Here is a 19,638-nt window from a genome sequence, read left to right as displayed (position 1 = left end):
ATTCTGCTTTTGGTAATTGAAATTCATATTTGTGTTTGGTAAACTTGACAATTTGCATATTAAAGCCAATTGTATAATATATATATTTAGCCAAGCCTAAAAGCGGAGCTCCAATTTTTTTTGCTAGCATTTATAGAAATCTCGGCTTATCGTATGGACATAGTTCCTCATCGATCCTTTCTAAAGTTATATATATATTTTTAATGCATATGCAGCAAACTCCTCATCAACAATGTAATACCAGGAGCCCATGATCATCGGCTCCTGATTTGTTGTAACAGAGGGCATTTTTTCTTAATTTTCCTTTCACCGAGCAAGGGTTGGTGATTGGTTGATCTTTGCGCTTGTACCCCAATCTCGTCCTCTGAGAGCCCACGCGCGTTTTTGAATGGAGATGAGATTCCTGGAACCAGGGGCGCTTTCCATTCAGTCAAAATTTCCGAGATTTCCGGTCAGAAATCCAATGGAACGGGAAAAGTTCCGGAAAGAATTTCCGAAAATTTAGGACTACCTTTTGAGCTTACCCTTCTTTCCGAAATTTCCGGAATTACCGAATTTTCTGTGTTCCATTCGCGATGAGTGTCGGATTTAGTCTCCCCGGCCGAGGGCGAACGTCACGTAAGCCGAAAGAGCCGCAAACAAAATGGCTACGGAAGTGTATCAATGTTCTACTTGTGGTTTTTTGTCTGAGATTTTCGACGTTTTCTTAAAACACGAATGTCACTTACCTACGACCAGCAACGGTAGGTTTACATTCAATCCAGGTCACGCGTAAACAGTATTTCCAAGAATGAAATGAACATTCGAATTTCTCTTTGTAATGTCCGACGTGTGAATGGAATGTTGGACATTTCTCTGGAAATCGTTCCGAAAAAGACGCATTAACTGAAAAAAAGATTCAAAATACTAGGGAAACAATTGTTATTCTTTAAATAAAAAAATTTTGCAATGTAAAGAAAAATTCATAGCTTTATACCGTCAGTAAGCTAGGGAAATTTATACGGGAACTCTGAAATCTCGTTGGCGATTTTCAAATTAAACTGACATGTAAATTTCTAAACTCCGTTCAAATTTCAAAAATATCGTTCACGCGTGACCTGGGTTGACTGTAAGCCTCCTCACGTGATTCACAAGTTAAGGGACCCGTTCCATTTGACCAGCAGAAATTCCGAAATCTTGAACCGGTTTTTTTTGTTGAATGGAAAGCGCCCCAGGTTTGTGAGCCCGCGAGAATGGGCACCCCCACCAAACCCACGTTTTCGCGAAAAGCACTGGGCTCTGAAATCTGGTTCCAGTCCTTGTTATCTATAGCTAGTCTCCTTCGCAGCCGTTATTACGGTCATCACGCAACGATCCTCCCCACGGAGCGTAGCGTGAGTCATTATAAGTTATAGGGATTTACAAAATATTTAAAATTTCATCTTTTTCGCGTCAAATTGAATGTTTTTTTTTATGTTTAGGTTCTGTTTGAGGGAGATGCTCATTGGAGATGTTTGCTTACAGGAGAGATATTTCTTCAAGTCAAATTAGCTTTGTGCCATTTTTATATTTTCTAACTGAGCTTGTAGCTCATTAATTCAATAAATTAGATTGAAAAGCTCATTTTTAAAAATTTCTGTTATTCCCAGGTTGATAACTATTCTTGTACACTTAAGTTGTTTATTTTGGTTTTTGTATAAACTCAGACTAAGTGCTCAGTTCCATGCAACTGATATTGATTTACAAGAGAGTCAAGATGTCTTTCTTGCTCTTAACTTAATCTAAGAATGTAGTAATGCATTTGTTTCGGTAGGGATAGGAAAACATGAATCTTTCATAACTTCCTGTCAATCACATTAGTTCCTTTGTTTTGAGAGTGCAAAGTGATACCGTTTTGTTCAGAGAAACCATTGCAGTAATTGGCTGCCTCTTATTCTTGATATTGTAAAGTCAAAACAACAATATTACTTGTGAATGCCTTTTGCTACTTTGTATATATCGAAACTAGTAATTATCAAAACTGGATCAGAGAGTACGTTTGATGACCTTGATCCTAGCGTAGGTTCTCTCCTTTGCCAATTTGGTGATGATGTCATCTGCCCCTGCAAAAATTTATCTACGGGGGGTGCCAGATATACTTCCCAATATCCTTTCATTCATGCAATCAACTTTGGTTCTCCCATACAATCTCAACTCCAAGCTGTGAAAGGAGTGCGTTCTTTCTATGTTGAATGCAATAAATGTCATAAATCTAATTATACAACGGAAAAAAAAAAATTCAGTCCCTAGTCATTTGTACCTGGTTTTAAATTAAGTTAGTAAATTGTTTGACATAGAATCAAATAACAATTGTGTACAAATCCTCAACTGTCCCTGTCAAAAACTTTACCAAAAAAAATCCATCAGGCAGTTATGGGAGCCGGTTATCCCCAGCAGTTTTTCTACACTTTGCTACATGAGAGTTAACTTGGAGTAAAGTTGGAAATAACACAACAATTAACCCTTTAATCCCTAAGAGTGCCATTTGGCACATAATGCCATACCTCTGTCAGTATTTGACAGATTTCTATGAATTTTTGACACCAAGATGGTCTTGTGAAGATCTACTCGTTAAAAGGATAAAAACTTAACCCCCTCCCATATGTGATATAGTTGACCACCCCTATAACTTTTCAATTTTTTCCCCCTAGAAGTAATGTGGGTCTTAAGACATCTCTCACATAAATGAAGATGTTAAGACCTGCAAAATAAGCTATAGTTTAGGGGTATACCTAATATACACAAGGATTGGGGCGTTTTTGAAGTTTTAAATTTTTGCATTTTAAGGCCATTTATCTCAAAGCCATAACTTTTCTTATTCATAATTATGCCAGTTATGAAATACACTAATGAGTAGCTTTAAAATGGTATATCATACATGGACATTGAGTTTGTAGTCTTGGATCTGGAGAAAATGTTGTTTTGCTTTAGGGTTAAGGGATAATGAAATTTTGTGCTGTGCGGTACTGACTATACAACTGAGAAATCAGAGAATTATCCTTGGAGTTTAAATTTCTGTTTGGGAAGGAAACCACTTAAATTTTGCATTACCCTAGTGAAGAGATTAATTTTGGTCCATCAGTGATCAACAAAATCCTGGGGTCATAGGTTTTAATCCTGCCAAGGTCAAAGAGTTTTTCTTTACCTTTCATGGACCACATTTCCTAACTGAGGTAATACTGAAAAGAAAACTAAGCAGTTTCCTTCCACCACAAAAATTTACACTGCAGGTTTTATTCTCTGGTTTCTCAATTAAGGAACAGGCCTTGCTCCAACTCATTAACCCTTTGTCCTTACAAGGAAAATCCCAATTTAAGAAGTCATTAGACTGCTAAACACTACACTCCTGCAGCCTCATCACTCCAGTTTATGGATAGCACCTCATCTGAGAAGTACCATTCATTTTTACACAGCAAAATACCAACCATGTATCATTAATTTTAATAAGCATTTTCTAAAATTAAAAATATTCCTTACTTTAATTTTCATCATCCTGTTTTTCCGAGAGAAAAAAATGAAGGAACAAGAGTGCCTAAAGAGAGTTGATGTATAGCAATAGTCCTCTTCTGATTTCACAAAATGATGTTCAACATTATACTTTGCTTGAAATATTGCAAATTAAAAGCATTTTATCACTTTTTCCTCCAAAACAATCAGTGGATTAAACTATTTCTATATAAATAAAGATTTTACATAAACCCTGTACAGAATGGAAAAGGAAAATAATATTATTTAGTGTTTTTCCTTATGTTACTGAAAAAGTTATACCAGACTATGTGATAAGGTGTAGAAAACTGTAGCACTGGTTACTGATGTCACAAAACCCATGAAAAGTAACAGTTATTATTAGATAATCAAAACAAAGTAAAAGAAAACAATTTACTTGGCATATTACCATTTTCATAATAATGTTGTGGCAATCACTGCAGTGGAAGTACCAATTTTTTTTAACTTCCCAGGGAAAATAAATTTTGTTCAAAAAATAGGAGGCAAAAAACCGACTGAAGCAAATCCAAGAGAATTAACAACTATCTGTTCAAAGAATTGGGAGTGCTGAAAAACATTGAGAGTTCAAATAACTGAGATTGCACTGTAAAAATAAATAACTGTACATATTTCATAATTCATTACCCACTACCAAGTTTTAAATTTTTCTTTCAATTAAAAGAGATGGCTGATAAGAAGTTTCACCTTTTGTCTGTTAAATTACAGTTATCAAAAGGGTCTGGTTGCATTGAACATGGCCTGAATATCAGTCTCTAATCTCTCTAGATGATTGGTGAGAGATGGGAAACAGCTGATATTCAGGCTTTGTAAAAAATATATATATAACTAAAGGTAAGGCGAGGTTTTGTCTTACAGTGCAACAAACTCAACCGGGGCCACCGATAAAACCGACACTTTGAAATTTAAAGAAATGTTCTCGTTTTTGATTGGTTTACCAACTACCAAAGCCAGACTCCTTTGTTGTGAACGTGACCTGTGATTGGCTGATCAATGTTGGGTGGCCCCAGTTGAGTTCGTTGCACTGTAAAGTATACAGGGAATGCCCCTTGTTCAGCATATTTCTGTAGCCTCTATCAATTCAATAGTTATAAGAATGATTGAGTGACAGTGCTGACTGTTGCTTATAAACACAGGTATTGCAGGCCCAGACATCCAGTGGCCAATCTCTGTTGTACACAACATGCTAGAGCAATAGCCCTACATCAGGCCAACTAATTAAAATCTTTACTGCTGAAGAAAAATTTTATATGCTCAGCGAGTGCCCATTCAATTTGGCTCCTGCCATCACATCAACATTTCTCAAAAGGTAAAAAATTTAATACACAACTGGATCTATCCCTTGATGGGAAAAGTGCACAGTCAGAAACTTTCACACAAGAATGGATAATTTACAAGTTTATGAATTTCCTCAACTAGAACTTCCATTCACAACTGAAGTGATTCATGAGCCATACTGTGTTTTCTCCACATCTGTCATGATCTGTGATGATAAATAAAAAGCTTACAACTGTACATCAATTATTTTTTGCTACAGCTATTAAAACACAAGATCTAAACCCACTAGTAAAGGTTACACCCTCTGTGCATGGCGTTCAAAGTATTTTTTTGTTGTTATTATTCTTTTTAGTTTTACAGATGATCGAGGCGAACTGTCACTGTCTTAGGCAAATGTTGTTTATCAACAAAAAGCTGTACATAAACCTAAGAGAAAAAGGCTACCATAACCATGAAACAGACTTAAAATATACATTTACCCTGGAGTAATAAATGGAAAAAAAAACTGTGATAATTCATAACAATCAGAACAGAGATAAACTAAACGACGATCTTCAAAAATTTGTACAAACAAGCGAACAAATTTTGTGTACGCTTGATGTTATGATGAAAATGAGGTCACACTATTGACTAATTTTACATTCGCTTTCAACGTTTTTTGAAAAGAAATATCCTATCCTTTAAAGTATTTGTGTTTGTTCTCTGTGAATATTGTCAGAAATAAATGCAAAAATTAGAAATATATGCGAGAAAAACTTGTCAGTACTTAGCTTATCCTAGCTAAGGCCCGGTTCAGACGCCGAACTTTTCATGAGCCGAACCTAATACCTTGAATCAGGTACATGAAAAGTTCGGCGTCTGAATCAGTTGAGAACGGCTGTTTCAATTTGGAACGGCTCAGCCGTTCTTCCCGCCTGGCTCAGCCGGGAATTTCGGCTTTGGAACGGCTTTGATTCAGACGCCGAACTTTTCATGAGTCGAACCTAATGCATAAATTATTATAACGTATTTCAAATAAAAAAATTGAAAATAAAAATAGAAAAGACGCTGACCTTTCGATTGGTTTTGCTGCAAGTAAATTAAGTTCGCCTAATTAAGTTCAGCGTCTGAATCAAAAGGCGGGATTTTCGTGATTTGGGCCGACCTTAATTGGAATTAAGTCCGGCTCATGAAAAGTTCGGCGTCTGAACTGGGCCTAAGTCGATAAAAAAGTGTTACGAGACGTCTGTTTCACTGACTAAAAATTATACCTGTGAACCAAATTTTCTTACATGAAGCAAAAAGGAATGAGATTAGAAAATAAACCTCCAAGGGAAATAACGAACATGGGCCGAAAAAATGAGCTCGAGAGACTTTTCTGAAGTTAGCAGTAGCTTAAGTCAAACAAGTTGCAGTGTAAACACTGCAAAAAAATATCTTGCAAAAGTCAGCAAAGTTTTGTCAACAAAATCAAATATAAGACTTAAGCTTAAATATACTCGCCTCTTTGGAAATAACCAGTCCTTTTATTCCATTGCTGATTTTTTCGTTCGTTTTACAGCGTTAAGTGAGCAAAAAGTTTCACTTCAAGAGGAAAAATCCAACGTTTCTTCGCCGATTGATCAGAGTAAAATGATTTCTGTTTCAGATCTGCTGTTTATGATGTGCCGCCACTAAAAGAGTACTTTTCCGCCGCTATTCGCCTTGCTCTTTTTCCCGCTGTTGGAAGGAAAAATTGGACCAGATTAGAAAATAAAATGCCAAGGGATCGAAATAATGAACAGGAACCGAAAAAAATGAGCTCAAAGGACTACTCTGAACTTAGCAGTATTAACTGCGTGTCAACACTGCAAGAAATCAATTTATTGCAAAACAGCCGCAAACCAGCAAAGTTTTGTCTACAAAATCACATGAATATACATGTACTTGCCTCTTCTGAGAATAACCAGTCCTTTTATTCCATTGCTGATTTTTTCGTTCGTTTTACAGCGTTAAGTGAGCGAAACGTTTCACTTCAAGAGGAAAAATCCAACGTCTCGTTGCGCCGGATCGGAGTAAAATGCTTCACTTCAAGATCGGAGACGCTAAAAGCCGGAACGGTGGAAGGGCGGAATGGTGGAAAATCACTCCAAATCCTAAAACCTGGAACGTCGGAAATCACCCCAAATAAACTATAACCTTGAACCTAACCCTCACCCGTTCCGTGTTCTAGGATTTGGGGTGATTTTCTGCCTTTCCACCGTTCCACTTTCTAAGGTCTTCCCTTCAAGACTCACGGCGCCTGCTGTTTATGATCAATGCCCCCTTCATGTAAATTCCCGCCACGAGTCGTCTTACTCTTTCTCCCGCTGTTGAAAGGTAAAATTTGGAGGAGATTAGGAAATAAAACTCCAAGGGAAATAATGAACATGGACCGAAAAAAAAATGAGCTCACAAAGACTGCTCTGAGTTTAGCAATATTAAGCTTAAGTTTAAACTAAACGGCGTGTCAACACTGCAAGAAAACAAGATCGTGCACGATAGCAATCCAGCAAAGTTTTGTCAACAAAATCACATGAATATGCTCACCTCTTCTCAGAATAACCAGTCCTTTTATTCCATTTCCAACCTTTTTTAGTTCCTTTTACAACGTTAAGTGTGCGAAACGTTTCACTTCAAGAGGAAAAATCCAACGTTTTGTCGCGCCGGATCGGAGTAAAATGATTTCACTTCAAGATTCTGATGATGTGCCGGCCAATTTGTTTCTCTCGCCGCTAGTCGTATTGCTCTTTCTCCCTCCGTTGGTCACAAAAATTGACTTTGTATTGTGTCAAAATTATCCTTATTATTATTATTATTATTTTTTTTCTAAAACGCAGTTGGTGATGGAACTTCCCGCCGTAAAAAAGCGGGCTGCAGCACAGGGTTTAAGTGTCTCATTTAAAGGTGGCATACATGGAGTAGCGAACGTACGGTCGGTCGGTCGGTCGGTCGGCCGGACGGACGGAAGTGACGTCATGACCAAACCAAAATTTCTCCCACTGATGGGTTTACCAAAATCTCTTAGCTATGGGGCTCCGCTCGCGCGCGCCTTGCGGCGTGCGCGGGAGCTCCGCTATTAACATAAGCTTACAAGGCAACAATAGAACCTTAACCCCTCTTTTTTTTTGCAACCTTTTATAAGGACCAGTCAGCGAAAATCCATTGACAATACTGGAAAGAGCGCCTTAAAATTAGTAGACTTGCCAAGTTTGAAAGGGGTATGTCTGAAGAAAGCGAAAATATAGCTCTGCAAAGTCGCGAAATTTTACAGATGTTTGTATGGTAGGGGCACAAACTTGCCCCCACCATAAACTGCGTGTAAAATCTCGCGACTTTGCGGATGTATATCCTCTTAGTTTTCAATATATCACTCTCAAACTTGGCAACTTTATTGATTTTAAGGCGTTCTTTCCAGCTAGGCTTGACTTGTAATCCAAACCAGTTACACCTGTCTTACTGATAATTGATTTTCCCCCGTTACTAGAGCATCGCACAGAAGTTACTAGAGCATCGCACAGAATGCCTGGACATCATTAATTATTCATAGTCATCGAAGCGGCAAATTTGAATGCGAGCGCGCTTTGAATAGCCCAGTATTAGAAGAGAAAGAGCCCAAATTGGTCAAGTAGGGCTAGTAAAACATGCTTTTCTGTTTTTCAGAAGTTGTAATTGTTGTAACTTTCACGCACGGCTTTTCGGAAAGCAATGATGTATGAACGCTTCAGTTAAGCCTTAAACGAAGGAATAAAGGAAGTATAAAGACTGTTTTTTTAAACTTGAAAATTCGAAAAATTCGATCGTTTTCAGTATGGATGCCACTTTTGACGGCGATTGTCTGAACATTTTTACCAGCTTTCATATTTTCACGCGCGCTAAAAGAAAGATGGGGCCTTTCTAGAACAGAATCCGTTTTAATTTTCAAAATCGGTCAACGAGCACCACCGTTCTTTTCGACTTAAAAACTGCCAAAACAGCTTGTAGCTCCTGAGTTTGAAAATGGCGCACTTTGGGCGAGTGGGCTATTGTTTTAAGTCCAGGAAATGAATAACAATGGTTGTCATGACTGACACGATGCCCATTCAAGAGAATCACTCAATAGACCGTATTCGTATTCTCGGTATTGAACTGGAACTAGCTTGCACACGAGGCTTATGCGGGGAAATCTTTTCACATGCAAATAGTTTCTAATATATTCCCCCGCATGAGCCTCCATTGCAAGCTCGATCCAGTTCAATACCGAGAATACGAATATGGTCTATGGTACAGAGAAGCCGCGAACTATTAAACTGATCGCGTTGCGTCAGCTGGTTCACTGCACCTGCGAACCAAATCTTGCGATGAACATGAAAAAAGAAAATGTCACGGATCGGAGCTTTTTTCAGAGCTCTTCGAAAACCCGATCCACCCATCTTAGTTTTCTTGGAATTGGCATACACGGAGGTCTGTAGAACAATGAATAATTTAGACATGCTAGCTGTTCAGTAATTTTCGTACGCGCACCAATAGAAAATGGGGTCACTGGTCATCAATTAATTTTTTGTTCAGTAATCTGGAACAGATTAGACCCCGCGATAAGGGAAGCAGAGTCACTGACTTCTTTTAAACGTGGACTGTCAAAAGCCATTTTATGATCCTTTTAGTTCTACTTTTAACTTTTGCGTATATTTTTTTTTGATTTCTTGTTTCTATGATAAGGTTTTTATTTGTTCTTGGTAATTTTCTAGAGGACCCTTCTGTAACCCACTTATTGTGACGTTGGCATTCCTCATTAAAGATTACCCTCATCATAATTCAAAATTATCAGAGCGTTGCTGGCTGCAAAGTCACTGCGAAAGGAATCGGTTTGACTGAAACGGGAAGACTTTAAAACACAAAGGTAAGTTGTGTTGTACGTCATTTTCAACCCCATCTCGGTAAAGCTTTCTTGTAAGCTATCAAAAGCTGCTGCAGTTTTCTAGCCTGCGAGAAAAAGACGCCATTGCATGCACTGGTCCTGCATGCAAACAGTCTGCATCGTGCTAAACCCGCGAAGCGAACATGCATATAAAATACAACCAAGAATTCGCAAGCCTTACTCGCGTCGCAGACGTTAACTCTGTTTGCACAGGACTGTGGATCTGTGATTAAGTTCAGAAGAGATGACGTCAACAGTTTCCCTGCATCTTACGAAAGCTAAGAAGCAAACATGCCTAGAAATTACAATAAAAAAGGGAAGCTTGGCTTGGAAAGTACTTCAGACAACAGCGAACTAGTTGTTGCGTCAAGCATTGGTCTTCTCACTGTGTCGTATTCCCAAGGCATAGGAGCGTCGCAGACGGTGGACATTGCACAAAGCTTTAGACCAATTATCGAGTTCCGAAGAAATGGGATTCATGGATCGAATATAATACTAACAGCGATTCCTCCTTCTACATTCTATCCACTTTCCACAGTTAACATTTTCATCGAATGCGCGCGAGTGCATAGAGCGAAGCAACATTATTGGTCAGCAGAGAGTTTAAACAGTGCTTTATCGGAAGGCAAATTTTATGATTAACATCTCTTGAAAGTTGTGCGAGAAGAATAGCAGTAGTTGCAAACTATTCTGATCTAATACTACAGAACTGATAGAATTTCCTTTGTATCTTGGAAATGAGCAGCGTGTTTTGCACAACGCAATCAGCTATTGTTATCATGGTTCAGATATGAATTGAAGGTCGGCAAAAGTGTCGATCTTGATGTTCAGCGATCGACAAAATACCACTACTGCTTGGCACATTATCTGTTGTTCTGATGATCGTAACTTTCTTAGTTATCCCCTTTAGAAACCCCTGGGATATCAAATCGATCAAAATCAAACGAGCTCATATCGAACATACTCTCAGTGTAATCGAACCTAATCGAACACAATCGTCTGATCACATTCGATTGTCTTCGGTCACCAAACAAAAGTCGGACACGAAATATTTTTTGGAGTACGATTGTTGAACTTCATCATTCGATATTGTTCGATTATCTTTGGAAATCGAACAAAACCGCATTAATCGATTCCGTCAACGGCCGTTTTTACTGTATAAACCATTACATATATATCTCACTCATTTCCGCCATTGAATCAATAATTTTGCGAAATTAGTTTTAAAAGTGCCCATGAATTCTCGCTGAGAGTTAGGTATGGTAGCTTAATTTGCTTTCTTCTCATGTGGACGAATCGCTTAGTGACCAATTCTAGTTGAGACTTGTTGGACTTAAGCACCCTGTTTTAATCGGCAACTGATTTGCATACCAATATACAAACATAACAATGAATACAACTGCTTTAAACTTTCTTGAAGAATTAACATCAATCTTTCGCCAGTGTTTTGTTTTTCCAAGAAACTAGCCTCGGTGGCTAAATACATTATTTCTCTGACAATCATTTTTAGCATTATCTTTAGAGAAAAAGGCAACATTTGCATACAAATATATATACAAACAAAAGCGAATAAAACTGTTTTTAGATTTCTCTTCGAAAATTGACCGCAATCGTCCACTTGGTCAGTTTTGTTTCAACTTTCTCCTCTTCGTATCACAATATAAAATAGAACCTTCCAAATGGATGAAATAAAATTTATCGTACAGGTACTGTAACAAACAGCTGATTATCGTGCATCACGGATGAAACTTGGAAATCTATAGAACGTCCGGTTTTTCTAAGAAACTAGCCTCGGTGGCAAAATATATTATTTCTCCGATAGTTCTTATTAGCATTAGCACTAATTTTACACATTTATATAGATCTGAACTGCAGTTGTACAGTGGAGGACAGTGGATACTAGAGGTTATTTTTTTTCCGAGTATGCTTGTGTCATTTACTGATTAACACATCATTCGCAAAATCAAAGTAATATGCCGGCGTCAGCCACTGACCGCTCAACCAAAACGTTCTATAAACGCATTACTTAAGGTATCGGCAGCAACCTCTTCACCCCTTCCAAAAAATGGACTTCAGGCCTTAGTGTCCAGGATTACAGTACAGCCTGAAATTTTATTAAAACATGTTTACATAAAGAGGTTTTTACATTTGACAGTGATCTTTACTTCGTAAAACAAACCGTATCATTATCTAAGCAAAACTCATTAACATGGCTAAGGCAAATGCGTGAGAGTTTGTCGTTTAACCGTATGAACGTCGTCACGGTGTTTACAAGACCGGCGTTGCTGAGTGAACAAAGAAAGAAGCAGGTCTCAACAGGTGAACTCGTACAAGAAAATGTCTATGCCGTCTATTCCGCGTGAATAGGAGTCGCTTAAAGCCCAACATTCTCGTCTGGCTATGCACCAACCACCCATTTGGACAGATGAACAACAGCAACAATCCCCCCCCCCCCCTCCCTTCCAACAAAATTTCGTCTGTACACCCACGTTCACGTCAGTTTGTTGAACATTCTTTGAACGCACAATGTAATTTTGTTTCCTAATCTTAATGCAACAAGCAATTGCAAAAAGGTTCACACACTCTCGGCATTTTTCCTGTTTCCTGCAAATAACGCACTCTAAAAAGCCAATGAACAATGTAATCCCCTTCATGCCCCCTCTCCCCCTTTCGATGTTGAGGGTTGTTTGGTTGAATATCACACTTTACCAAATATTTTCAAATCTTTTTTTGAGAAAACGACAGTGCCATGCTACAGGTTCCAATCCAATGAAAAAGTGGCTTCTTTTTTTCTTTTCTTTAGAGTATTAGGTGTTTTTAATAGATTGAAACGCGCAGTTGGGGACTGGCAGTAGTTACGCATAGGCAATGAGATTGCTCCACGTCAGCATTCCGCAACGTACGAAAAGTGCTCTTGCATGACGAAATTGCGTCCGTAGCAACTACTGTCTTGTTCTCTGGGAGCGGAGCCCCTAAAGTGGTCAGCTGTCTATTTTTGACTACCTCCAGTAGTCTTGCTACATGTCAAGACCACAACACGGAAGACAGAAGTTACGAGTGATAAATCCATGCTCGACTGGTGGAAGGGATCGTCGCAACTCCACTGGCCAGCCACCGCCCAACTTAAGCTGGGCAGCCCCCAGTCAGTATGATGTTGACCTACCAAAGTCTGCCTACTTCAGTGGGCGCCTGGTGCTTAGAGTTTACCGCTTGACAAGCAGTTAACCATGCAGCAGGCCAACAATGAACAGTAACCTGAAATGTGCAAACCATGTGCCCTGGACTGACCGAGGATCTTCAAGCAATACATGATGCTTGCAAGACAGGTCGTGAGCTGCACAGACTGAACATTAATATAGCTGCCCTACAGGAAATAGGACTTCCAGGCAATGGATCGTTGAAGGAAGAACACTATACTTTAAAGTTTCTTCTGGCAGGGTAAAAGCACATAGGAGACCAGAGAACAAGGATTTGGCTTTGCCGTGAGGAGCACACTACTTTGCCGGCTCGAGTCTTCCACAAACGGAACGGAGAGAATCCCCACGCTGCGTCCCTCAACAGGAAGGAAGGCCCTGTCAACATTGTGTCTATGCCCCCACGTTGCACTCCTCGGTAGAAGCAAAAGACCAGTTCTAAGAATCAAGGGATGCCGTTTTCAGCAACATACTATCGTCAGAAAACGTTTACTTGCTGGGTGATTTCAATGCAAGGGTGGGTGCAGATGGAGTCATGGCCAATCATCCTGGCACATCATGGCATGGGGAAAATGAACGACAATGGAAGAGATTACTAGACCTATGCTGCTACCACAACCTGTGCTTGACGAACACCTTCTTCCAGAAAAAGCCATGACACAAAGTATCAAGAAGACACCCCCATTCAAAACACTGGCATCCCCAACACCAGAGCCTACCACACCGCTGATTGCAACACTGAACACTCACTGATAGCCTCGAGGGTGATACTAAATCAAACACGCTCTATCATTTCAAGCGAAAAGGATAGCCGGCGATCAACGCTAGTAAGACGGCATACCCAGACAAAACCGAGAAGTTCTAAGAGCGGCCTGAAGAAACACTGACCACCAGCCAAGAACAGAGTGATGACGACAGCTGAAACTCCCTTCACAACACCATCCACAGTGTCGCAGTCCTAACTTACAGCAAGAGAGGACGTATCAGGGCAAATTGGTTTGACCCTAACATCACAGTAATGGAGCCAGTTAACATGCCAAGAACAATGCAATGATTAACTGCAAACGTAACCCAAGTCAGAAAAATCTGCTTACACTGAAAACTCGAGGCAATTGCAAGGCCTAGCAAACACCACGCCGTTGCACAAACAACAACTGGCTTCAGCTGTCTGTAAGAACACATTAAAACAAACCAATGACACCGGCAACATCAGACACATGTACGAGGGCATCAAGCAAGCAATGGGAAAACCAACAAAGAGGACAAAGAGGATCAGAGAAAGGAAATGGCAAGATGGGCCGAAATTACTTCGACCTGTTCTCCAAAGAATACTCAGAATCCTAGCAAGCACTCAATATCATTAAGCACCTGCCTGTCGGAGTGGAACAGGACTCTGCACCCACTGTGGATGAAAGCCATCGATGCTCTGTTATGTGGCAAGGCGCCAGGTAGAAAGGGCATACCCCTGAAATCATCATATGTGGAAAGCACACCCTATTAAAACTTCTTCACGAGTTCCTGTGCCAGTGGTGGAGAGGAGGCAAGGTACCAAAGGATATGAAGGAAGTCAAAATCATCACCTTGTACAAAAACAAAGGTGACCGCTGCGACTGGAATAACTATTGGGGTATCACCCTGTTGAACATCTGGCTCGCCTACAAATTCTCGCTGATCACATCTTAGATTCTACTCAGTCTCAGTGTGACTTCAGAGTGGAGAAGTCTACGGTTGATAAAATGTTCTGTTCGTCAGCTTCAAGAGAAATGTCAAGGGAAATAGATGCCATTATATACCGCATTCATCGATCTCACTAAGGTGTTTGACTTTGTTGGCAGGAGTGGTCTTTTCCTGACGTTGAAGAAGATTGGCTGTCCCCAACAGCTGCTCAGTATCACGGCCTCCTTCCACGATGGCATAAAGTGAAAAGTCAGCTATGACGGTTTGTTGTCTGAGCCGAAGATCAAGGTCCGAACAGTTCTCATCAGAGAGTTGCTGTTTGCAGAGGACGCAGCCCTGACCTCGCACAAAGAGGGTCTCTATCAACAGTTTTGCCGACTCTTGCAGGGTGCTTGGGATGACTGTTAGTATAAAGAAAACCAACGCCATGAGTGTTGTCCAATACACACAAAGGGAATCCAATGGAATGGATTGGCATTCCATTGGTACACCATTGGTGAATTGCATCTCATTAAGTTGACTTAGACTATTTTCGCTACGGTTCGGTTTCAGTACAGCAGGATTCCGTTCGTCCATTGGTACCAATGGTACGATTGGTACCAATGGAATGACTTGGATTCCATTGGAACACCATTGCTGAATTGCATCTCATTAACGGGACTTAGACTATTTTCACTACGGTTCGGTTTGAGTACAGCTGGATTCCGTTCGTCCATTGGTACCAATGGTGCGATTGGTACCAATAGAGTGACTTGGCATTCTATTGGTACACCATTGGTGAATTGCATCTCATTAAGGGGACTTAGACTATTTTCGCTACGGTTCGGTTCGAGTTCAGCTGGATTCCGTTCGTCCATTGGTACACCATTGGTGAATTGCATCTCATTAAGTTGACTTAGACTATTTTCGCTACGGTTCGGTTTCAGTACAGCTGGACTCCGTTCGTCCATTGGTACCAATGGTACGATTGGTACCAATAGAGTGACTTGGCATTCCATTGGAACACCATTGGTGAATTGCATCTCATTAAGGGGACTTAGACTATTTTCACTACGGTTCGGTTTGAGTACAGCTGGATTCCGTTCGTCCATTGGTACCAATGGTGCGATTGGTACCAATAGAGTGACTTGGCATTCTATTGGTACACCATTGGTGAATTGCATCTCATTAAGGGGACTTAGACTATTTTCGCTACGGTTCGGTTCGAGTTCAGCTGGATTCCGTTCGTCCATTGGTACACCATTGGTGAATTGCATCTCATTAAGTTGACTTAGACTATTTTCGCTACGGTTCGGTTTCAGTACAGCTGGACTCCGTTCGTCCATTGGTACCAATGGTACGATTGGTACCAATAGAGTGACTTGGCATTCCATTGGAACACCATTGGTGAATTGCATCTCATTAAGGGGACTTAGACTATTTTCACTACGGTTCAGTTTGAGTACAGCTGGATTCCGTTCGTCCATTGGTACCAATGGTGCGATTGGTACCAATAGAGTGACTTGGCATTCTATTGGTACACCATTGGTGAATTGGATCTCATTAATGGGACTTAGACTATTTTTGCTACGGTTTGGTTTGAGTACAGTGGGATTCCGTTCGTCCATTGGTACCAATGGTACGATTGGTACCAATAGAGTGACTTTGCATTCCATTGGTCCACCATTGGTGAATTGCATCGCATTAAGGGGACTTAGACTATTTTCGCTACGGTTCCGTTCGAGCACAGTGGGATTCCGTTCGTCCATTGGTACCAATGGTACGATTGGTACCAATAGAGTGACTTGGCATTCAATTGGTACACCATTGGTGAAATGATATCATTAACACATGTAAGCCGTTTGAAACTTGAACGAATGGTCGATTGGTACCATTGGTACCAATGGTACAAATGGAAAAGTATTCAGTCGATTGGTTAACCATTGGAATCTGCATCTCAAAACAAACGTCATGACTTGAAAATAGGTCGATCTATAAGCAAAATACCCTGATTCTTTAATGCCATGAGCCGAACCAAGCGCGTACGCATGAATATAACTTTTTTTTTAATCCATGAACCAAAACAAGCGCGTTTCGCATGAATATAACTTGTTCTTTAATCCATGAACCGAAACAAGCGTGCTACGCATGAATATAACTCGTTTTTAAAGCATAAACCAAAACAAGCGCGATACTCATGAATACAACTCGTTATTTATTCCGAAACAAGCGTGCTACACATTAATATTACCGGTAGTCGTTCTTTAATCCATGAATCGAAACAAGCGCGCTACACGTGAATATACCTCGTTCTTCAGTCCATGAACCGAAACAAGTGCGTTACCCATAAATATAACCCGTTCTTTAATCCATGAATAGAAAAAAGCGCGCTACACAGAAATCAAAATCATTCTTTAATCCATGAACCAAAACAAGCGCGCTACACGTGAATATACCTTGTTTTTTAGTCCATGAACCAAAACAAGTGCGTTACACATAAATATAACTCGTTCTTTAATCCATGATCCGAAACAAGCACGCTACACATAAATCAAAATCGTTCTTTAATCCATGAACCGAAACAAGCGCGCTACACATCAATATACCTTTTTCTATAATCGCAGAGCCGAAACAAACAAGGAACACATGAATATAATTCACCCTTTAATCCATGAACCCAAACAAGCGCGCTACGTATAAATTTAACTCGTTCTTTAATCTATGAACCGAAACAAGCGCGCTACACATGAATATGACTCGTATATTCATGTGTAGCGTTCTTGTTTCGGTTCATGGATAAAAAACGATCGAGGTATATTCACGTATAGCGCGCTTGTTTTGGTTTATGGATTAAAGGAGGAGTACCAGTAATATTCATGCGTAGCATGCTTGTTTCGGTTCATTGATTATAGAACGAGTTGTATTCATGTGTGTCGCGCTTGTTTCGGTTTATGGATTAAAAAACGAGTTATATTCATGCGTAGCGCGCTCGGTTTTGGCACATGGATTAAGGAACGAGTTATATTCTGTGTGTAGCGCGTTAATGTTTTGGTTCATGGATTAAAGAATGATCGAGGTATATTCATGTGTAGTGCGCTTGTTTCGGTTTATAGATTAATGAACGAGTACCGGTAATATTCATGCGTAGCACGCTTGTTTCGGTTCATTGATTAAAGAACAAGTTGTATTCATGCGTATCGCGCTTGTTTCGGTTCAATTGGATTAAAGAACGAGTTATATTCATGCGTAGCGTGCTCGGTTTTTGGTTAATGGATTAAGGAACGAGTTATATTCTGTGTAGAGCGCTTGTTTCAATTCATGGATTAAAGAACGAGTTATATTCATGCGTAGCGCGCTTGTTTCGGTTAATGGATTAAAGAACGAGGTATATTCATGTGCAGCGCGCTTGTTTTGGCTCATCGATTAAACAACGAGGAATCTTCTTGTGTAGCGCGCTTGTTTTGGCCCATCGTGCATTAAAGAAGGAGATATATTGATGTGTAGCATGCTTGTTTCGGCTCGTGGATTTAGGAACGAGATAGATTCATGTGTAGTGCGCTTGTTTCGGTTAATGGATTAAAGAACAAGGTATATTCATGTGTAGCGCGCTTGTTTTGGCTTATGGATTAAAGAACGAGGTATATTCATGTGCGGCGCGCTTGTTTTGGCTCATCGATTAAAGAACGAGGAATCTTCTTGTGTAGCGCGCTTTTTTTGGCCCATCGTGCGTTAAAGAAGGAGATATATTGATGTGCAGCATGCATGTTTTGGCTCGTGGATTTAGGAACGAGATAGATTCATGTGTAGTGCGCTCGTTTCATGTTGTTTCGGCTCATGCATTAAAGAACGAGGTATTTCGCTTAATATCAAGGAAGATTCAAGTCATGACGTTTGTCTTGAGATCCAGATTCCAATGGTGAACCAATCGACTGACTACTTTTCCATTTGTACCAATGGTACCAATCGACCATTCGTTTTCGCATGGCTTACAAGTCAGTAAATGAGATGCAGCTTACAAATGGTATACCGATCGACTGAGGAGCTAACCATTTATTCCAATGGTACCAATCAAAACCAATCGACTGACTACTTTTCCGTTTGTACTAATGGTACCAATGGTACCAATCGACCATTCGTTTTCGCATGGCTCACAAGCCAGTTAATGTGATGCAGTTTACAAAATGGTATACCAATGGACTGAGGAGCTTACCATTCATTCCAATGGTACGAATCGTAACCAATCGACTGACTACTTTTCCGTTTGTACCAATGGTACCAATCGACCATTCGTTTTCGCATGGCTCACAAGCCAGTTAATAAGATGCAGTTTACAAATGGTATACCGATCGACTGAGAAGCCTACAGTTCGTTCCAGTGGTACGAATCGTAACCAATCGACTGACTACTTTTCCATTTGTACCAATGGTACCAATGGTACCAATCGACCATTCGTTTTCGCACGGCTTACAAGTGTTAATGAGATGCATTTCACCAATGGAATTCCGATCGAATGAGGAGCTTACCATTCGTTCCAATGGTACGAATCGTAAGGCGTCTTTGACAAATCGTAATCTTTTACCAATGGTGCGATTGGTGAGGGCGTTTTGACGATTCGTATCCGTTTGTGTATATTGGACATGAGTGAACGCCATGGGCCAGAACATCCCTGCACCACCACTAACCAGCATCAACGACGAGGTGCTAAAGGTCACTGACCGTTTTGCCTATTTTGGCTCTACTATTACCAGCAACTTGTAAGTTGATGTGGAAATTGACAATCACATCACTAAGGCCACCCCCATGTCGAACCAGCGTACGAGTGTGGGGCAACCACCAGTTGACCACGAACACCAATGTCAAGGTATATCAGGCGTGCGTCCTCAGCTCCTTGGTATATCGCAGTGAATCCTTCTCGACCTACACCAGATAGGAGAACTGCTTGGAAAGCTTCTGCTTCTTGCGCTTCCTGGGCATAACAAGTTAAGGACAAAACAAAGGCTAAGATCGCATTTCACACGTTATCAATAAAGCTGGGTTAAAGATTTTGACTCGTCAATGCACTATGTTCTGACATTTTGAGGTTTACTGACCAAC

General features: G+C 40.2%; 1 protein-coding gene across 2 annotated transcripts in view; it reads left to right on the top strand.

Annotated features, from left to right (window-relative positions):
• LOC146475149 (tyrosinase-like) overlaps positions 1-19,638 on the top strand; it is a 61,118-nt gene that overhangs the window by 36,913 nt on the left and 4,567 nt on the right. The gene's annotated exons all lie outside the window — the stretch shown is intronic.

The sequence above is a fragment of the Pavona decussata genome, unplaced genomic scaffold, assembly GCF_977016875.1.
Source record: "Pavona decussata unplaced genomic scaffold, jaPavDecu1.1 SCAFFOLD_85, whole genome shotgun sequence".
Classification (NCBI taxonomy): Eukaryota; Metazoa; Cnidaria; class Anthozoa; order Scleractinia; family Agariciidae; genus Pavona; species Pavona decussata.
The sequence above is the reverse complement of the archived record's forward strand: the minus strand, read 5'-3'. Positions and strand labels throughout refer to the sequence as shown.